Source organism: Triticum dicoccoides, chromosome 1B (assembly GCF_002162155.2).
Source record: "Triticum dicoccoides isolate Atlit2015 ecotype Zavitan chromosome 1B, WEW_v2.0, whole genome shotgun sequence".
Taxonomy (NCBI): Eukaryota; Viridiplantae; Streptophyta; class Magnoliopsida; order Poales; family Poaceae; genus Triticum; species Triticum dicoccoides.
In genome coordinates this window covers 246225508-246231497 of record NC_041381.1, presented here as the reverse complement: position 1 = coordinate 246231497, position 5990 = coordinate 246225508, and the positions used below count along the sequence as shown (strand labels likewise).

The 5990-nt window shown below is 42.3% G+C and overlaps 1 long non-coding RNA gene across 1 annotated transcript; it reads left to right on the top strand.

The window, feature by feature from the left end:
• Positions 1–2518: 2518 nt before the first annotated feature.
• LOC119330201 lies at positions 2519–4053 on the top strand. Its single transcript, XR_005159947.1, has 2 exons — positions 2519–2951; positions 3501–4053. It is a non-coding gene; the product is annotated as an uncharacterized LOC119330201 (long non-coding RNA).
• Positions 4054–5990: the final 1937 nt, after the last annotated feature.

Genomic DNA, 5990 nt, shown 5'->3' with positions numbered 1-5990 from the left:
GAGGCGGACGTCGTCGCGGTAGCAACGATGGACACCGATACGAGCACGTGACACCACTGCCGCCCTGTCTTAGCGTAACGTGAGTCGAGGCGGACGTCGTTGCGGTAGCGACGATGGACGCCGAGACGAGCACGTGACACCAGTGCCACCCTGTCTTAGCGTAACGCGAGTTGAGGCGTACGTCGTCGCGATAGCGACGACGGACGCCGAGATGAGCACGTGACACCAATGCCTCCCTGTCTTAGCGTAACGCAAGTTGAGGCGGACGTCGTCGCGGTAGGGACGACGGACGTCGAGACAAGCACGTGACACCAATGCCACCATGTCTTAGCGTAACGCGACTCGAGGCGGACGTCGTCGCGGTAGCAACGACGGACGCCAAGATGAGCACGTGACACCACTGCCAGTCTGTCTGAGCGTAACGCAAGTCGAGGCGGACGTCGTCGCGGTAGCGATGATGGACGCCGAGACGAGCATGTGACACCACTGCCACCCTGTCTTCGCGTAACGCGAGTTGAGACGGACGTCGTCGCGGTAGCGACGACGAACGCCGAGACGAGCACGTGACACCACTGCCATCCTGTCTTAACGTAACGCGAGTCGAGGCAGACATCGTCGCGGTAGCGACGACGGACGCCAAGGCGAGCACGTGACACCACTGTCACCCTGTCTTAGCGTAACGCAAGTCGAGACGGACGTCGTCGCGGTAGTGACGACGGACGCCGAGACGAGCACGTGACACCAATGCCACCCTGTCTATCTTAGGGTAACGCAAGTCGAGGCGGACGTCGTCGCGGTAGCGACGACGGACGCCGAGACGAGCACGTGACACCAATGCCACCTTGTCTATCTTAGGGTTATACGAGTCGAGGCGGACGTCGTCGCGGACGCTGAGACGAGCACGTGAGGCCAATGGCATCTGTTAAAAAATATTCCTGATTTTCAGAAAAGTCACAAATTTCAAAGTTGTTTATATTTTTAATAATATGTTATCGCTTTGGAAAGTTTGTCATTAATGGGAAAAGTTATTTATAGTAAATCAATTGAATGAATATTCCTGATTCAATCAAAAAGTTGTAGATCAATTTTAGTTGAGTATTCTATTCCTTGGTGATAAAAATATTTTTCTAGGAAAAATTAATTGAAAGGGAAGAGAGGGATAGGCTAATTTGATTTTCTGTTAAGAAGTAGCAATTCATTTTAGTTGAAAGTGCTAGTTAATTTCAGTTGAAAGTGAGATTTCCCGCCCATTACTATTTCTGAAAAACCGCTAGCCCAGAAAGGGAATTAGCGGAATAGGAAAAAACAGGCCCAAACTAAAAAAACGTGGAAAGGGAATAGAGCCTAGGTAGCTACTGGGCCGAGGCTGGGCCCAACTCACGAAAACAGGATCGCTCCAGGCCAGAATCGGTCGCGAAAGAGAATAGGAGGTGGGAGCCTGATCGCTAAACTTGTCGTTTGCTGTCGGATTGCTGTGGTCGGAAATTGACCACACGTCCTAGGACGCGCGCGCGCGTTAGCCACGCCTGTATACTTTCCTATTTCCACATGACCTTTCCTGGTCACACGGGGAATTCACTAGTAGAAATATTGGAAATCTTTTACTATCCAAATGAGGCACTTATAACAATGTCCACAACTAGTCGGTATTTATTTACTAGATGAACACTAATCTTACTATTTTCTCCATGTGATTTACGATGACATCTAGTACCAATAGTCTATATAGTAAAGAGCTAAGTGATTTTACTACAAAAGTAGAAGTATTACCATCAATCAAGAACATGATAGATGCATGCCTTAGTGGGTTGACTAATTTTCTGTACTTCAGGAAGTATGTACTTCCATTCTCAATATACCTTTCGTGCGCATTGATTATACCCCTCTATCATTCTCAATACGAGTGGGAGTATGTACTTCATTAAATATTCTAAAATACCCCAATACGAGTTTGATCGAAAAAATGTCATTTGTGACATACTTTTTGTATTGTACCTTTTTCACGTACGAACAAATCAGTATATATATAAACCTTCAAAAAAATATAGTCTCACATGAATTTTTTCATGAAACTCATTTTGAGGTATCTAGTAATTATTAATAAAGTATATTCAAAATAATAAAAAGGTATGAAAGATTCATCTATGTGGTATATGAGGTGCAAGAATACGTTCTCCCAAGAGTACACACTCATTTTTCCTATACATACATACATACATACATACATACATATGTATATATATATATGTGTGTGTATAGGGCTGAGCTATTCTGCTACTAGTAATTGAATAATATTCTGTTACCCCGGCCCATAATAGAGCGCGATCCAAAATTCTCGAATCGAACCCACCAGCCCCGAACTGGTACCGACCCAAAAAGAAACATGAAAAAAAGGGCACATCCACCTCCCGATCCCATCCCACACGACCCACTAGCACGCCCCGTCTCATGCCCCCCGCCGCAGTGCGCCGCCGCTCCTTGCCCCGTCGCCGTGCGCCGCCGCGCCTGCCCTACCCCGCCGCCACGCGCCGCCGCCCCTGCCTCGCCCCGCCTCCACGCGCCCCCGCCCCGCACCCATCTTCTCCAAGCTCCGGTCGCCGTCGCGCCCCCATCTCTCCCTGCTCCAAACCACCACGCCATCTCCTCCTGGTGGGGCTCCGTCGCCGGAGCGTCCTGGCCGTTCGGCGCCACCACCCCAGGCCGTTCATCACTGCAGCACCCTCGATTCTGACGGGGGTTAGGCGCAACGATGATGGCGACTCGCTCCTGAACGTGACGGCGACGTTGACCTGAAGTGGGGATTCGTGAGCTGATAGCGACGGCGACAAGCTCTTCCTCCTCTAGCGGCCTCCTCTGCTCCACCAAGGAGACCGTCAGCATGCGTTGCCGCGCTCGTGGGCTGGATTCAATCCTAGAGTTCAGTTCATCTACACGCCTGATCTACAATTCAGGTAGTTAGCTAGCTGACGAGCCATGTTTACTTTCAGAAGTGGGCATCTTTTCTTTCAAAATAGTCAGTTCAAGTAGTCGGCTAGCTGATGATTGTTGTCCCCATTCCACCATTGTTCATCCTCTATGTTCTTTTCCTGCACCGATGTGGTAAGTACGGTCTTTTGTTATCCCACACTTGCTATTTGTTACAGATATTATTATGCATTTATTGTGCTACTTGCTACCTACACACGTACGGAGTATTTTTTTAGCAAACCTCTCTAATGCATTGATCTCTGTCTCCACGATTATGGGATACAGCTGGTTGATTTTCTATAGCAAAAATATTTCCTGTGATAATGGATATAGATAATTTAATTTATGCAAAACACTAAGTACATGGAACAAAAATCTGGACAGTCGGAATAGGAGGAAACAGGAAGTTTGCAGAAAAACAGTACACTCTTAGCAAAAAACTGATTATACAATATTTTGAAAAAAAAACGGTCAGGAAGTTCATAGGGTGTGCTTTGTGGAAATCCAGTACATGACATGCTTATTTTTTTCAGGCCTTGATGATACGCTGTACCCGGTGAAGAACATCATGTCAGGGTTCAGACCGATGGAGAGTGAGAAGTACGATTTGGGTGCATTCAGAGCAAGAACAGCAATGGCGGGATAGTTTTCATAGAAGAAAGGTACGTGATGGAGGCGTACAATAAACAGCAGCGGTAGGATAGTTTTCAGATAAGGTAGGTACTTGATGGAGGCGTAGAATAAACAGCAGCGGCAAGATAGTTTTGAGAGAATAGACCAACAAAAAAGTCCGTCCATGGCGTGCTTTAGAGCGACTAAAAAAAGAGCCACCGGAATGTGTTACTCTCAATCCTCTCTCGACAAATCGAGCAGTGCAGGTTCTCCGTTGCGCCAAGTTTTGCCGGCAGCGATGCCTACATCATTGCCCATTGGAAAGATGTTGCTTTTGTGTATGCATATTTATATATTTAGTTTTGTGTTCTTTTGTTTGCCCAATTGATCCTTGTGTTAATGTTTGTATACGTTGTGCACTTCTGCACTTCTGATCCCATGGTGAAGTGAAAAAGACAAGCGAGCTAAGTACTAGTTCGGAAAGTATTTATTGAGCTAAAAACGATATGGTTCCTACATTCTCGTCGATCTCGTTGTAATCGTCCTTGTTTTCTGAGTTTCCTGATGCAAGCTTTGTGGTCAGTCCAGATGGAAGAAGGTGATCCGTCCAAAGTGTAATTCTATGACATTCATGTCCAGGTGCTACAACTAATCCGTACAAACAATAACGGTGGTCCGCTCTACAAAGGCGAAATAGATGAATTAAAAATATTGAACAGTACAAGTTAAAAATGATGGTCCGTTCAGAATAAAAAATGACAGAAATTCAATTTTTAAAAGTTCAAGCAAAAAAGAAACCCCGTGCAATTTAAATGGGAAAAGTACAAGTCGTAAAATAAGAGAAGCCCAGAAGATCGTTGTAAAAAAAAATTAGTTCAAAAAAAAGAATAAAAAACATTTTCTTTTGGAAAAACTTATCATTCAGTTCGATGATATAAACCATGCAAGTACAGGGACGACAATTCAATAAACCGTTGAAAACTTACGAATAAAAATATTACCCACAATAGAGCAAAGTCTAGTTAGTAAAAACACGCTTAGTATAAACCCATGCAAACATCAGTTCAAGTACTCTTTTTTCTGGAACCTTTCAAAATTACTCTCCGAAGAATACATCAGTACTCTCCAAAAAAATGGTTTGAATTAAAAATATTGATCAGTACAAGTTAAAAACAGTGGTCCGTTCGGAATAAAAGAAATGACAGAAATTTAAATTGTAAAAGTTCAAGCAAAAAAAGAAACCCCATAAAAATTTAAATGGTAAAAGTACAAGTCGTAAAATGAGAGAAGTTCAGAACATCATTGTAAAAAAAATGTTAAGTTCAACAAAAAAGAAACAAACAAAAGATTTTCTTTTTGAATAAAATATCATTGAGTTCGACGACATAAACTATGTAAGTATGGGGCACTGCTACCGTAAACCATTGAAACTTTAAGAGAAAAACCTTACCAAAAAACAAAGTAAAAGTTCAATCTGTGAAAACGTGCTTAGTACAAATCCATACGTGGATCAGTTCGAGTACTTTGTTTCCGGAATGAAAAATAAAAATACGACATGCTTCACCGTATTCAAAATTATTCTGTGAAATAATTCATCAGTACAAACAGACAAAAATCAGTACAAGTACTCTGTTTTTTCTGACGAAAAAAACAGCACGATGGGTTTCACCGTAATCCAAATTAATCTTCAACGGTTGCGGATTTGAGAAAACGTTCAACATGACTAAGTTTCGTATTTTTGATATCTTTCCAACCATATATTATTTGCCTCATTTCGACAATCTTTAAAAAAAATCACGTTCGAAATCAAATTTGACCGTATTCGAATTCATTTTTAAACCATAAGGAATTAGAAAAACATTTCAATACAAAAAAGTTGCGTATTTTCCATAGCTTTTCAACACCGTATCATTTGCATCAATCCGACAAACCGATTGCAAAAAATTGTGAAAATACGTTTCGCCCAGAATTTTATCGTTTTTCAAATTACTTTTAAATCGTATAGAATTAGAAAAAATAATAGATATATGGAAGATGCGGATTTTCCCAAGATTTCCAATGCTATCTTATTTGGTCAATTCCGACAAACCGTTTGAAAATTGAGTCCAAAATACGATTCACGTTTTTTGTTTTGAAAAAAAGGGTTTTTTCAAAACTGCTCTTAAACCATAATGATTTTGCAAAAACATTCAATATACTTGAAATATATTTTTCAAGAGCTTTCCAACCATATATTACACGCCCCGTTCCAACAAAAAAGTTGCAAAAAAAATTGAACTAAAGAAGACGATTTGTTAAACAGAACTGAAAGCATCAGTTCAACCGGTCGAAAGTCATCAGTACAACCGAGTGAAACCATCAGTTTAAAAAGGATAACAGGATAATATTCTGTTACGCGTAACAGAATAGCC